Genomic DNA, 17,229 nt, shown 5'->3' with positions numbered 1-17,229 from the left:
AATATAGTTACATGTAAAACAAATCCATGTTTATTTTTATTTTCTGTGATTTCGATTTCAACATTTAATTTATTTTTCAACACTTTCATCTGTACAATCTCTATTTACACAGATAAATGAAGGGTTAATATTAAAATACACGCGTATATATACATATATTATAATACGTACAGTGAAACTGCAACTTGAATGAGTATAAATAATTATATATTATTATACTAGTTATACTAGAATGATGGCTGAAAACTGGTATACAGATTACTGTTATACCGACGTTTCACTTATTATCATCACCGTTGCGGCTATTATTATTACTATTATTATTATTATTATTATTATTATTATTATTATTATTATTATTATTATTATTATTATTATTATTATTATTATTATTATTCCTACTACTATTATTACTATTATTATTATTATTAATATATAAGACTGTCCGCCATGTATGATCGTACCAATGTTTCCATATACCTATATATGTATATATTATATTGAATATCGATAATACACATATTACAATATTCAGTAGTCACGCAACGTCGTGACGAAAGAAAGAAAGAATCAGATCAAACATTATCAAAATACATTACAAGAAAGGTTTATCATTATCACTGCCATTATCGCATTATCAACTTATTCGTGTATATTTCTTATGATTTTCGTATGTTATATGATATTTGCCACTCTTCCCATTCTTCTGAATTTTCTTTGAACATCGATTTTCGGCCGTATTGCCGATAGTATTTCAATATTTATTTTTTCGTTTTTTTTTTTTTGTGGTCTTTTTTCAACGAGCCTTGTACGAACGTGCATCATTGATACGTAATACGTGATATTCTGTATAGACACAGCTGAGAGGAAAGAATTTTTGCAAACAAGTTATTGAAAAGAGAAAAATGATCAGCAGTTTCGAAAACCATATCAATGTGACGTAAACATATTCAGAATATCAATCAGAAAACGTTAATACATATATACATAGCTCTTGTATGTTCAATAAAATAAGAAATTAAATGAAATTGTAAATTAAATGTGAAATGTATATGTATAAGCAGGAGGTGTAATCCGTAGTGCGTTATACATTATATAGTGACATGCGCGGGTGTGTGATGGATACCGTGGCTGGATATCTAAACAATATTAAGTATTTGGTTGTTGAACTCATTGATTAATCGTCAGGTAGAATTCATTACGGTAGGACAATTCATTTTCAGCAACCTCACAAATATGTGTATAAAAAAATGGGGACTTGCGTCGCTTTCGAAACGCGTAAGTATGAAAATTAGAATAAACTTTAAATTTGAAAAATAAATAAATAAACGAAACCCGTCTTTATTAGTGAAAAAGTATCATCCTGAAATTGAAAATGAAGACGAAGAAGTGATAGTAACATTTGTTCTTGTAATCTTTACGTACCGACCGTTTCCCGACTCGAGTTGCGCGACGTAAAGGGCAGCGCTTACCGATGAATTTACCTCGTTACGGAAAACCCCATTAGGTCAGCAGTCTTTATACATTTTCAGTCAACGTTGGGGTGTTGATCCGCTTCCCCCCCCCCCCCTTCCAAATCAACTTGAAACAATTAACAAACAATTGCCTGAGTTTTTCAGATTTTTACCTCAACTCGAACACGCACCACCGACAGGATGGATTTCCGATTTAAAATACGCGCTTAGGACACATTCTCAGTATATATTTTACTGTGAGAGTAATAATGAGTGATTCGTCTAGATTGCCTGGTACGATGATGTGAATTTTTGTTCAGACGGTGGCACCGATGATCACTAAAACCTCGGAGTAATGGATTTTTTGAAACATTGTTACTCTGACAATAAAATATATGCCGAGAATGTGTCCGAAATACGTGTATTTTTAATGGAAAAATCCTTCCTATCGGTGGCACGTGTTCAAGTTGAGGTACAAATCTGAAAAAATTGGGCAATTGTTTTTTAATTATTTCAAATTGATTTGGTGAGGACGAGGGGATCGCAATAATTCGTCAACACCCTAAATAAGGGACACCCTACTGTTCATGTCAGTTACCCTAATTTTTTATTACTCCAAATTCCTTCTCGTGGTTCTTACAACGATACCCAGGGTCAGTCGTGGGTCGGTAACCCATTGTTGAAAGAACCCTTTGGTCATCATAAATATATTCAGTTTATCGTCACGTATAGGTACCTATTCGACACTTGACGTAAGCTACTCTGTGCACACGCTTAGAAACAGATCCAGGTCGACCACGCAAGTATGGAATTTATCGTGAGAACCTCTGGCGTAGAGATAAAATATGGTACCCGAGAAGTACTATCGAGAAATTGATGTTAAAATACTTTATACGTTGTAATCCTAGAATTGGAGCGATCGTACGTCAAAATTCAACGTCTATCGTACGAGCTGTCCTGACATTCGTATGAAATATAGAACAATAAAATTATCGAAAATAATTCATCTGCAGCTTAATTTAATGATGTTCGCTGAACTATCGTCCTTTGTGGAACTCGAACGAGCAGCAAGAACGGTGAAACACTTAAACCGCACGGTCCACCATGCCTTAATTCTAAAGATAAATCTGATCTACCGCGATTCTAACAACCAGCTCACTTACCGCCTGATGGCTAGAAAAGTATATTTTTTTGATTGCTTATCTCACTGACTGAGGATATACGAAGACTGATAACCCTGGGTTATTTTTCGTAACAGTTTACCGGGTCTGGCCGGGTTTGGGGGTATTATCGGTTTCCGGTGCAAAACGTTGGTAACATACCGTCGTCACAGTCGTTGACCGAAGAATTGGGAACAGTTCTGCAGAGTTGGGAACTGATTGCAGAACGTTAGAGAATTGCCGATTTCGAGATGATGCTGGCTGCATTCACCTTCCGAGTGACACAGTCTTCGAACGGTAAGCCCAAGCCGGTACTTAGCCTGTGTGTAGTTACCGACTTGTCGGCGATAAAAGAAATTAATAATGAGAATGAATTTCTTCCAAAATTGGTAGGAAAACAGTGATTTAATTAAAGTATAGGTACCCGAGAGAAGAATGTATACATAGATCATGAATAATAACAGATCAGATGTAATAATGATGCAGAGACCAAAAAGTATATATTGTACATGCGATCCATGTACGATATTAATATATATGATCCATTTACGATTAATGCGTGATGCATACTATAAGTTTTATAATTTTCCAGAAGACAAATGAAATTATCTACAATAATACGTCTATAATATGAAAATATAAGAATTATTCATTTCGAAATGGGATTCTGTTCGACACGCGCTCGATGTATTTCATAACATTAATATTCATAATTATTCCAACAACTTTTCATTTGCTCTCTCGATACTGAATTTTCGTAGGCATAGAATCGAAACGCTGTTTTAGCTTAGTTTATTCGCAAGTGTTGTATCTACGTTGGGTAGGAAAGCAGAATTGTTTTTCGAAAGGTGTTCGTATGGAAAAAAAATCAGAGTAGCTGTAATACATCACGGACGCGCTAATTTTGATCGAGATGAAACGGATGCTCCGTGTATGAGACAGTATTTAACGCAGTGTCCTGATTTAAAGACCTAAAAAGGTGATTGTCGGCGATTTTTCTTCTTTTTTTTTTGACGGGGAGAGATAGAACGAAGCTTCTTAAAACTTCGAGTGTATTCTAACTAACATTTGAAAGGTACGAGCAAAAATTTTTATCATTCAACTGTCGCAGAACGGCAGCGTTATTAGCTAACCCGTTAACTGAAGAATATATCTTTAGTTAACGGCTGACCATCAAAGGGCCTAGCCGCTTGAGTCTGGAATCGGCAGGAAGGACAAAGTGCGTGTTTCATGTCTGAAATGTGAAAGCTAAAATCATTATACATCATACCATATCATCATACACCATATGTCATACATCATACATCACACATCATACATCATACGTAGTATTAAAGTTCGGAACCAAATTTTGGATGTTCGGATGTTCGGAATTTCAGAAAGCGACGTCACCCGAAATTTTTTTTCTCTTGACGTCATCGATCTATACAGACGAAAATCAGTTGGCCGAATTCCTCAGTCCGGAAACCACCGCGCAGTAGAGCGGACGTATGAGAATCGCGCTCCGCAGACCTCGAGTACCGGGCTCTCTATCTCCTGGATCCCGTGCTCCAGGTCCGTTACCTGGTGCAACTCGACTTCCAGGACAAGAGCTCCGTAGTTTCTACGCTCCAAGTCCGCTACCTGGTGGAATTCGACTTCCAGGACAAGCGCTCCGTAGTTTCTGCGCTCAAGGTCAACTACCTGGTGAAACTTAACATCCAGGACATGCGCTCCGTGGTTCCTGCGCTACAGGTCCGCTACATGGTGAAACTTGACTTCAGGGAGAGGACGAGGAGGATGAGGAGGTTGAGGAAGACGGGGAGAACAAGGAGGAGATCGTTGGAGGTGATTTAAGCTGGTTGGCGGTCGTTAGATTTGTGCACGGTAAGTATAAAATTTTTATAATATTCAATGGAAATTGTAATTATATTTCATCGAAAATTTTGTAAACTTGTCATGTTTACATTGAATTATTGCAATTCATTTTTCGCGCGAGCACAAATTCAGTAGCTATAAATGCGCGAATGAAATTTATTATATTATTATTTAATTAATCAATTATAGTAATGCTTACAGAATATTTTTGATGTGTTCTTATACTGAAAACATTTATCACTATTCCAGGTACAACCCGAGGTGGTTATCGGTGGTTGTTCGAGGTGGTTGGCGATTGTTGGAGGTGGTCGGAGGTGGACGAGGAGGAGGACGAACGGAACTGAGTCTCAAAGCCCTGTTGACATGAAAGCAGCTATTCGATAGAAATTATAGTTTATAGTTTACACAGCCCATTGCATGATATTTCATTATAAATACGTATGTTTCAATGTATTTAGAAATAATTTATCAAATATACAGAGGTCATGTGCAAATAATATGTAAAATATAATAAATGAATTGATTCGACCGCAGTTTGATGTCTTCATTAGAGCTTTAACAATAAATTTAAGCTTTGTTACTTTTTTTATTTCATTATGGATAATCAAAAACATTTCCGACTATTCGTGCTGTGGAAGCATGGGGATTAAACCAAATGTAGCAAAAGATTAGAAACAGTGTATGTAGAGTACGGGTATTTTTCTAATAATGCAAATAGAATAGAATACCACGCCTTGCGAATTAGCTTTCCAGACAGAGATGAATGATGAATTTTAAGGACTGCATTATCGTTGTTGAATACTCTATGCCTCATGGGAAAAGAAAATCTGTAACGATAAAATTGATGCACCGGATCAACGTCGACTTTAACTTTTGAAATGTCCTACCATTTTCGAACACCTCCAACCATCCTATTTACCTATATTACTAGATTAGCTATGATATGAAAAGAGCAGAATTATTCATTTCGAAATGGGATTCTATTCGACGCGCGCTCGATGTATTCCATAACATCAGTATTCATAATTATTGCAACAACTTTTCATTTGCTCTCTCGATCTTGAATTTTCATAGGCATAGAATCGAAACGCTGTTTTAGCTGGTCGCAAGTGAAGTATCTGCGTTGGGCGGAGGAGCAGAATCGTTTTTCGAAAAGTATTCGGATGGAAAAAATTTCAGAGTAACTGTAATACATCACGGATGCGCTAATTTTGAACGAGATGAAACTGATGCTTCCTATATGAGCCAGTATTTTACGCTGCGTAGTGATTTAAAGACCTAGAAAGGTGATAGGGAGAGAAAGAACGACGCTTCTTAACACTTCGAGTGTATTTTAACACACATTTGAAAGATACGAGCGAAATTTTTCATCATCCAACTGTCGCAGAACGGCAGCGTTATTAGCCGACCCGTTCACTGAAGAATACATCTTCAGTCAACGGCTGACCATCGAAGGGCCTGGCCGCTTGAGTCTGGAATCGGCAGGAGAGATAAAGTGTGTATTTCTTGTATGAAATGTGAAACCTAAAATCATTATACATCATATCATATCATCATACATCATACATCGTACATCATACATCGTACATCATACATCATCATACATAGTATCAAAGTTCGAAACCATAGTTCGGATGTCGGACGTTCAGAAAGTGACGTCACCAATTCAAAATCAGCTAGCCGAATTCCTCAGTCGGGAAACAACCGCGCAGTAGAGCGGACGGATGAGAGTCGCGCTCCGCAAATTTCAAGTACCGGGTTCTCAACCTCCCGGATCTCGCGCTTCGGGTCCGCTACGTATTTCGAGTAACGGGTTCTCAACCTCCCGGATCCCGCGCTTCGGGTCCGCTACGCGGTGGAACTCGACTTCCAGGATAAGCGCTCCGTGGCTCCTCGTTCATGTTTACAATAAATTATTTCAATTCGTTTTTCGCGCAATCCCAAATTCAGTAGCTGTCAGTCCGCTAATAAAATATCTCGACTTCCAGGATAAACGCTCCGTGGTTACTGGTTCATGTTTACGATAAATTATTTCAATTCGTTTTTCGCGCAATCCCAAATTCAGTAGCTGTCAGTCCGCTAATAAAATATCTCGACTTCCAGGATAAACGCTCCGTGGTTCCTCGTTCATGTTTACAATAAATTATTTCAATTCGTTTTTCGCGCAATCCCAAATTCAGTAGCTGTCAGTCCGCTAATAAAATATCTCGACTTCTAGGATAAACGCTCCGTGGTTCCTGGTTCATGTTTACGATAAATTATTTCAATTCGTTTTTCGCGCAATCCCAAATTCAGTAGCTGTCAGTCCGCTAATAAAATATCTCGACTTCTAGGATAAACGCTCCGTGGTTCCTGGTTCATGTTTACGATAAATTATTTCAATTCGTTTTTCGCGCAATCCCAAATTCAGTAGCTGTCAGTCCGCTAATAAAATATCTCGACTTCCAGGATAAACGCTCCGTGGTTCCTGGTTCGTGTTTACAATAAATTATTTCAATTCGTTTTTCGCGCAATCCCAAATTCAGTAGCTGTCAGTCCGCTAATAAAATATCTCGACCTCCAGGATAAACGCTCCGTGGTTCCTCGTTCATGTTTACGATAAATTATTTCAATTCGTTTTTCGCGCAATCCCAAATTCAGTAGCTGTCAGTCCGCTAATAAAATATCTCGACTTCTAGGATAAACGCTCCGTGGTTCCTGGTTCATGTTTACGATAAATTATTTCAATTCGTTTTTCGCGCAATCCCAAATTCAGTAGCTGTCAGTCCGCTAATAAAATATCTCGACTTCTAGGATAAACGCTCCGTGGTTCCTCGTTCATGTTTACGATAAATTATTTCAATTCGTTTTTCGCGCAATCCCAAATTCAGTAGCTGTCAGTCCGCTAATAAAATATCTCGACCTCCAGGATAAACGCTCCGTGGTTCCTGGTTCATGTTTACGATAAATTATTTCAATTCGTTTTTCGCGCAAGCCCAAATTCGGTAGCTGTCGGTCCGCTAATAAAATTTCTATTACTTTACAATCTTCTCATAATCTTTTCGGTAAAATATATCGATAAAAAAATCATCCTAAACCTCACACAGCATTTTTGATTTTTTCTCATGCTGAGAATATTTATTACTATTCAAGGTATAACCTGAGGTGGTTGAAGGTGGTCGGAGGTGGACGAGGAAGAGGACGAGGAGGACGAGGATTTGTGCTGGGTGAGTAAAACACTTTTATAATATTTGATGGCAATTGTAATTATATTTCATCTGAAATATTACAAACTTGTCACGTTTACAATAAATTATTTCAATTCATTTTTCGTGCAAGCACATATTCAGTAGCTATGAATAATCTTATACAATTTATTATATTATTAATCAATTAATTAATATTCTTATAATATTTAATGACAATCGTAATTATATTTCGTCTGAAATATTACAAACTTGTCACGTTTACAATAAATTATTTCAATTCATTTTTCGTGCAAGCACATATTCAGTAGCTATGAATAATCTTGTATAATTTATTATATTATTAATTAATTGATTAATTACATCAATCCTTACACAATATTTTTGATGTGTTCCTATACTAAAAATATTTATTACTGTTCCAGGTATCACCCGAGGTGGTCGGAGGTGGACGAGGAGGAGGACGAGCTGGACGTGGAGGAGGACCAGGTGGACGAGGAGGAGGCGGGGTGGGTCGTGGGAGAGGACCTCTCCTCTCCTCAGAGGAGGGGAGGGGGAGGAGCAGGGAAGGGGGAGAGGTGGGCGGGGAGGGGGAAGGGAAGGGAAGGGAAGGGAAGGGACGGGAGGGGGCGGGAGGGGGAGGGGGAGGGGGAAGGGGAGGGGGAAGGGGAGGGGAAAGGGCAGGGGGAAGGGGAGGGGGAAGGGAAGGGGCGGGAAGGGGGTGGGAGGGAGGGAGGGCGGGAGGGAGGGAGGGAGGGTGGGAGGGTGGGAGGGTGGGCGCGAGAGGAAGGGGGGGTGTACTGCTCTATTAACTCTAACGGGCTCGCATTGACATCCGTCCTCCACTTTCTCCCTCCCTCCCGCCCGCCCTCCCACCCTCCCTCCCTCCCTCCCTCCCTCCCTCCCTCCCTCCCTCCCTCCCCCTTCCCGCCCCTTCCCTTCCCCCTCCCCTTCCCCCTCCCCTTCCCCCTCCCCCTCCCCCTCCCGCCCCCTCCCGTCCCTTCCCTTCCCTTCCCTTCCCTTCCCCCTCCCCGCCCACCTCTCCCCCTTCCCTGCCCCTCCCCCTCCCCTCCTCTGAGGAGAGGAGAGGTCCTCTCCCACGACCCACCCCGCCTCCTCCTCGTCCACCTGGTCCTCCTCCACGTCCAGCTCGTCCTCCTCCTCGTCCACCTCCGACCACCTCGGGTGATACCTGGAACAGTAATAAATATTTTTAGTATAGGAACACATCAAAAATATTGTGTAAGGATTGATGTAATTAATCAATTAATTAATAATATAATAAATTATACAAGATTATTCATAGCTACTGAATATGTGCTTGCACGAAAAATGAATTGAAATAATTTATTGTAAACGTGACAAGTTTGTAATATTTCAGACGAAATATAATTACGATTGTCATTAAATATTATAAGAATATTAATTAATTGATTAATAATATAATAAATTGTATAAGATTATTCATAGCTACTGAATATGTGCTTGCACGAAAAATGAATTGAAATAATTTATTGTAAACGTGACAAGTTTGTAATATTTCAGATGAAATATAATTACAATTGCCATCAAATATTATAAAAGTGTTTTACTCACCCAGCACAAATCCTCGTCCTCCTCGTCCTCTTCCTCGTCCACCTCCGACCACCTTCAACCACCTCAGGTTATACCTTGAATAGTAATAAATATTCTCAGCATGAGAAAAAATCAAAAATGCTGTGTGAGGTTTAGGATGATTTTTTTATCGATATATTTTACCGAAAAGATTATGAGAAGATTGTAAAGTAATAGAAATTTTATTAGCGGACCGACAGCTACCGAATTTGGGCTTGCGCGAAAAACGAATTGAAATAATTTATCGTAAACATGAACCAGGAACCACGGAGCGTTTATCCTGGAGGTCGAGATATTTTATTAGCGGACTGACAGCTACTGAATTTGGGATTGCGCGAAAAACGAATTGAAATAATTTATCGTAAACATGAACGAGGAACCACGGAGCGTTTATCCTAGAAGTCGAGATATTTTATTAGCGGACTGACAGCTACTGAATTTGGGATTGCGCGAAAAACGAATTGAAATAATTTATCGTAAACATGAACCAGGAACCACGGAGCGTTTATCCTAGAAGTCGAGATATTTTATTAGCGGACTGACAGCTACTGAATTTGGGATTGCGCGAAAAACGAATTGAAATAATTTATCGTAAACATGAACGAGGAACCACGGAGCGTTTATCCTGGAGGTCGAGATATTTTATTAGCGGACTGACAGCTACTGAATTTGGGATTGCGCGAAAAACGAATTGAAATAATTTATCGTAAACATGAACGAGGAACCACGGAGCGTTTATCCTGGAGGTCGAGATATTTTATTAGCGGACTGACAGCTACTGAATTTGGGATTGCGCGAAAAACGAATTGAAATAATTTATTGTAAACACGAACCAGGAACCACGGAGCGTTTATCCTGGAAGTCGAGATATTTTATTAGCGGACTGACAGCTACTGAATTTGGGATTGCGCGAAAAACGAATTGAAATAATTTATCGTAAACATGAACCAGGAACCACGGAGCGTTTATCCTAGAAGTCGAGATATTTTATTAGCGGACTGACAGCTACTGAATTTGGGATTGCGCGAAAAACGAATTGAAATAATTTATCGTAAACATGAACCAGGAACCACGGAGCGTTTATCCTAGAAGTCGAGATATTTTATTAGCGGACTGACAGCTACTGAATTTGGGATTGCGCGAAAAACGAATTGAAATAATTTATTGTAAACATGAACGAGGAACCACGGAGCGTTTATCCTGGAAGTCGAGATATTTTATTAGCGGACTGACAGCTACTGAATTTGGGATTGCGCGAAAAACGAATTGAAATAATTTATCGTAAACATGAACCAGTAACCACGGAGCGTTTATCCTGGAAGTCGAGATATTTTATTAGCGGACTGACAGCTACTGAATTTGGGATTGCGCGAAAAACGAATTGAAATAATTTATTGTAAACATGAACGAGGAGCCACGGAGCGCTTATCCTGGAAGTCGAGTTCCACCGCGTAGCGGACCCGAAGCGCGGGATCCGGGAGGTTGAGAACCCGTTACTCGAAATACGTAGCGGACCCGAAGCGCGAGATCCGGGAGGTTGAGAACCCGGTACTTGAAATTTGCGGAGCGCGACTCTCATCCGTCCGCTCTACTGCGCGGTTGTTTCCCGACTGAGGAATTCGGCTAGCTGATTTTGAATTGGTGACGTCACTTTCTGAACGTCCGACATCCGAACTATGGTTTCGAACTTTGATACTATGTATGATGATGTATGATGTACGATGTATGATGTACGATGTATGATGTATGATGATATGATATGATGTATAATGATTTTAGGTTTCACATTTCATACAAGAAATACACACTTTATCTCTCCTGCCGATTCCAGACTCAAGCGGCCAGGCCCTTCGATGGTCAGCCGTTGACTGAAGATGTATTCTTCAGTGAACGGGTCGGCTAATAACGCTGCCGTTCTGCGACAGTTGGATGATGAAAAATTTCGCTCGTATCTTTCAAATGTGTGTTAAAATACACTCGAAGTGTTAAGAAGCGTCGTTCTTTCTCTCCCTATCACCTTTCTAGGTCTTTAAATCACTACGCAGCGTAAAATACTGGCTCATATAGGAAGCATCAGTTTCATCTCGTTCAAAATTAGCGCATCCGTGATGTATTACAGTTACTCTGAAATTTTTTCCATCCGAATACTTTTCGAAAAACGATTCTGCTCCTCCGCCCAACGCAGATACTTCACTTGCGACCAGCTAAAACAGCGTTTCGATTCTATGCCTATGAAAATTCAAGATCGAGAGAGCAAATGAAAAGTTGTTGCAATAATTATGAATACTGATGTTATGGAATACATCGAGCGCGCGTCGAATAGAATCCCATTTCGAAATGAATAATTCTGCTCTTTTCATATCATAGCTAATCTAGTAATATAGGTAAATAGGATGGTTGGAGGTGTTCGAAAATGGTAGGACATTTCAAAAGTTAAAGTCGACGTTGATCCGGTGCATCAATTTTATCGTTACAGATTTTCTTTTCCCATGAGGCATAGAGTATTCAACAACGATAATGCAGTCCTTAAAATTCATCATTCATCTCTGTCTGGAAAGCTAATTCGCAAGGCGTGGTATTCTATTCTATTTGCATTATTAGAAAAATACCCGTACTCTACATACACTGTTTCTAATCTTTTGCTACATTTGGTTTAATCCCCATGCTTCCACAGCACGAATAGTCGGAAATGTTTTTGATTATCCATAATGAAATAAAAAAAGTAACAAAGCTTAAATTTATTGTTAAAGCTCTAATGAAGACATCAAACTGCGGTCGAATCAATTCATTTATTATATTTTACATATTATTTGCACATGACCTCTGTATATTTGATAAATTATTTCTAAATACATTGAAACATACGTATTTATAATGAAATATCATGCAATGGGCTGTGTAAACTATAAACTATAATTTCTATCGAATAGCTGCTTTCATGTCAACAGGGCTTTGAGACTCAGTTCCGTTCGTCCTCCTCCTCGTCCACCTCCGACCACCTCCAACAATCGCCAACCACCTCGAACAACCACCGATAACCACCTCGGGTTGTACCTGGAATAGTGATAAATGTTTTCAGTATAAGAACACATCAAAAATATTCTGTAAGCATTACTATAATTGATTAATTAAATAATAATATAATAAATTTCATTCGCGCATTTATAGCTACTGAATTTGTGCTCGCGCGAAAAATGAATTGCAATAATTCAATGTAAACATGACAAGTTTACAAAATTTTCGATGAAATATAATTACAATTTCCATTGAATATTATAAAAATTTTATACTTACCGTGCACAAATCTAACGACCGCCAACCAGCTTAAATCACCTCCAACGATCTCCTCCTTGTTCTCCCCGTCTTCCTCAACCTCCTCATCCTCCTCGTCCTCTCCCTGAAGTCAAGTTTCACCATGTAGCGGACCTGTAGCGCAGGAACCACGGAGCGCATGTCCTGGATGTTAAGTTTCACCAGGTAGTTGACCTTGAGCGCAGAAACTACGGAGCGCTTGTCCTGGAAGTCGAATTCCACCAGGTAGCGGACTTGGAGCGTAGAAACTACGGAGCTCTTGTCCTGGAAGTCGAGTTGCACCAGGTAACGGACCTGGAGCACGGGATCCAGGAGATAGAGAGCCCGGTACTCGAGGTCTGCGGAGCGCGATTCTCATACGTCCGCTCTACTGCGCGGTGGTTTCCGGACTGAGGAATTCGGCCAACTGATTTTCGTCTGTATAGATCGATGACGTCAAGAGAAAAAAAATTTCGGGTGACGTCGCTTTCTGAAATTCCGAACATCCGAACATCCAAAATTTGGTTCCGAACTTTAATACTACGTATGATGTATGATGTGTGATGTATGATGTATGACATATGGTGTATGATGATATGGTATGATGTATAATGATTTTAGCTTTCACATTTCAGACATGAAACACGCACTTTGTCCTTCCTGCCGATTCCAGACTCAAGCGGCTAGGCCCTTTGATGGTCAGCCGTTAACTAAAGATATATTCTTCAGTTAACGGGTTAGCTAATAACGCTGCCGTTCTGCGACAGTTGAATGATAAAAATTTTTGCTCGTACCTTTCAAATGTTAGTTAGAATACACTCGAAGTTTTAAGAAGCTTCGTTCTATCTCTCCCCGTCAAAAAAAAAAGAAGAAAAATCGCCGACAATCACCTTTTTAGGTCTTTAAATCAGGACACTGCGTTAAATACTGTCTCATACACGGAGCATCCGTTTCATCTCGATCAAAATTAGCGCGTCCGTGATGTATTACAGCTACTCTGATTTTTTTTCCATACGAACACCTTTCGAAAAACAATTCTGCTTTCCTACCCAACGTAGATACAACACTTGCGAATAAACTAAGCTAAAACAGCGTTTCGATTCTATGCCTACGAAAATTCAGTATCGAGAGAGCAAATGAAAAGTTGTTGGAATAATTATGAATATTAATGTTATGAAATACATCGAGCGCGTGTCGAACAGAATCCCATTTCGAAATGAATAATTCTTATATTTTCATATTATAGACGTATTATTGTAGATAATTTCATTTGTCTTCTGGAAAATTATAAAACTTATAGTATGCATCACGCATTAATCGTAAATGGATCATATATATTAATATCGTACATGGATCGCATGTACAATATATACTTTTTGGTCTCTGCATCATTATTACATCTGATCTGTTATTATTCATGATCTATGTATACATTCTTCTCTCGGGTACCTATACTTTAATTAAATCACTGTTTTCCTACCAATTTTGGAAGAAATTCATTCTCATTATTAATTTCTTTTATCGCCGACAAGTCGGTAACTACACACAGGCTAAGTACCGGCTTGGGCTTACCGTTCGAAGACTGTGTCACTCGGAAGGTGAATGCAGCCAGCATCATCTCGAAATCGGCAATTCTCTAACGTTCTGCAATCAGTTCCCAACTCTGCAGAACTGTTCCCAATTCTTCGGTCAACGACTGTGACGACGGTATGTTACCAACGTTTTGCACCGGAAACCGATAATACCCCCAAACCCGGCCAGACCCGGTAAACTGTTACGAAAAATAACCCAGGGTTATCAGTCTTCGTATATCCTCAGTCAGTGAGATAAGCAATCAAAAAAATATACTTTTCTAGCCATCAGGCGGTAAGTGAGCTGGTTGTTAGAATCGCGGTAGATCAGATTTATCTTTAGAATTAAGGCATGGTGGACCGTGCGGTTTAAGTGTTTCACCGTTCTTGCTGCTCGTTCGAGTTCCACAAAGGACGATAGTTCAGCGAACATCATTAAATTAAGCTGCAGATGAATTATTTTCGATAATTTTATTGTTCTATATTTCATACGAATGTCAGGACAGCTCGTACGATAGACGTTGAATTTTGACGTACGATCGCTCCAATTCTAGGATTACAACGTATAAAGTATTTTAACATCAATTTCTCGATAGTACTTCTCGGGTACCATATTTTATCTCTACGCCAGAGGTTCTCACGATAAATTCCATACTTGCGTGGTCGACCTGGATCTGTTTCTAAGCGTGTGCACAGAGTAGCTTACGTCAAGTGTCGAATAGGTACCTATCCGTAACGATAAACTGAATATATTTATTTCAATACAGGTTACATCGAACAGTAATAGTAGTTCCTCCACAATACTATTTGTCAACTTGATAAAGTAGTATACAATGACACCAGAACACCTGTACTACGATCAAGACTTAGTAAATAAACTAAATCTAAAACTTGAAAGATATGAGTGTGTGATTTATCTTCCCCTCCTCTTTGAAAAATTAGTACCAACCTTATTCTCTTTGCCCGTTACTTTTGATCCTTACCTCACTCAGCAAACGATCACGAGCCTTCTCAACGAGCAGACATGCATTCAGACATACAACATCAACATCACAAGCAATAGTGTTTTTAAGCCACCTCCTCAGCTCAGATGTTCTCCTTATACCAAAGGAAATTTTACCCGATAATTTTTCTAATCCGCTGAGTTTTAAATGTAAGTAAGAATCAAGTAAGCGTTCGCATGCCCTATCAAGCAAGCAAGCATGCATTTAGACACACCACTTCGACATCACTAGCAGTCAATCAATCAGTCCCTGTTTTTACTCGAGCTCCTCGGCTGAGATGCGGTCCTGATACCAGGAGTAATTTTTCGCTAAAATTTCTCCAACTCGGTTACTTCCGAGTTAAAGCAGCATATACAAAAGCAATCACATGCCCTTAGTTAGCGTGAATTGTATCACACAGGTAGAATTCGTGGTGAATTGGATAGTCGGGGTTTTTAAATAATAACACAGTCGTTTCGCGGGTAATTTAGTGAATCACAACTTGCTCGGGCGTAAAAATTGCATTACAATTTGCTCCCGGGGTGGAGGGAAAAGCCCGAGCAAGCCGAATAGTGCAAGGAAGTTAGACTGACGTAACATCAGGCCCAAGTACATAAAGATGATCATCTCCAGAGGTCGACCTTAATTTCTAGCTTAAATATCGCTACCTAAGAGAGCTCTCTTATTTTAGTCTAATTGTCGTAGGAGGGACGGTCTTAATAGTAAGCAAAATAGGACTTGGACCAATCTATAGAATTGTGGAAAGCACACCCCACCTAAGCCTGCAACGCGGCCGCAGCCTCTTTCACATTGCAGGATGTGGACTCAACGTCGCAATAGCGATTCTAAGATCACCTGCCCGCGAGCACATCATTTGACTCGTCCAGCTGATGCCCCCTGACTAGCTTGATGAGCTAGCCGAACAATTGGCTAATGACTCTGAGAGGCAAGCCCATAATAGAGAGTGGACCCAATACAGAGTAACCATTTGAGGATAAGGCGGTTTACGAAACATGCGCCAAACTACGCTCGTCCGCACTTACTAACGGCCGAAACTTATCTGCCGAAATTCGCACGCTTCCGGTTATCAGGGCGGCACCCGCCTGTCCTCTGGTGCTAAACACTGAAACTTATCAAACCGCTCTAAATTTTGAGCTATACTGATCGCCAAACGCGCGAACACCCTTTCAAGCAAGCAGGCAATCCTTCGGACACACAGCGTCGACATCGCAAGCAATCCATCAATCACTCCCTTTTCAATGAATCGGACCCTGAGCAACGTAGAAAAGATATTAAAATAGCGTAGGATAAGACACAGAAATTTGTTCATTTGTCTGTTGTAATTCAGGTTACATAGAATAACTCAGCGTTATTACACCCGTGGGCAGAGCGGAACCTAACATGTACTTATAGACTACATTACTCACTATTTCATATACTACTTTTGGTTATGCGTAGTGTATCCCTTGACCCTATGATAACAGTCAGCTTTGTTATGTAATATTCGATCATTTTTCTGCATTTTTTTTACTTTAATAATATTAGGTCACTTGTTCACGTACTGTACACTGACGCCCGAACACTTATACCAGGATTAAGGCGTAATAAATATACCGAAACTGAACTGAAACAAACCTTGTAGCTGTGAAGTCGTTATCTGCCTTTGCCATTTTGCTAAGAATACGGTGAAAATTTCATGTTGTCCGACCATTCCTTCTAATCCGTTGTTCGTAGCGAGTTGAGACTGTGCGCAATCGATTCCTATGGAAGAATTATGTCCGTATATCGCATCAGGAAATTGATTCTAGCATCATCCCAAATCATAAAAATTTTTATCAAAAACCCGAAATATTTTTATATATTTGACAAGAATGGTTATGATTTGTGACAAAGTGAGCTGCATCTTCAATTATAACCCCACAGGATTGCCATCCATAAAAAAAATCCTCGTGTTATCTTCCTGCGAAAAGACTTTCGATTACCTACCGTTTTGGGTACAAAATCTACCCACTAAAATTTCACTACAAGCGTCACGACCGTTCCTTTTGCACCTAAGCTTGATTGGTTGCAGGGATGCCCAAGATTCACTAATCAATCAGCGATCTTGAAATGTG

Source organism: Neodiprion virginianus, chromosome 3 (assembly GCF_021901495.1).
Source record: "Neodiprion virginianus isolate iyNeoVirg1 chromosome 3, iyNeoVirg1.1, whole genome shotgun sequence".
In the NCBI taxonomy this organism is placed as follows: Eukaryota; Metazoa; Arthropoda; class Insecta; order Hymenoptera; family Diprionidae; genus Neodiprion; species Neodiprion virginianus.
The sequence above is the reverse complement of the archived record's forward strand: the minus strand, read 5'-3'. Positions refer to the sequence as shown.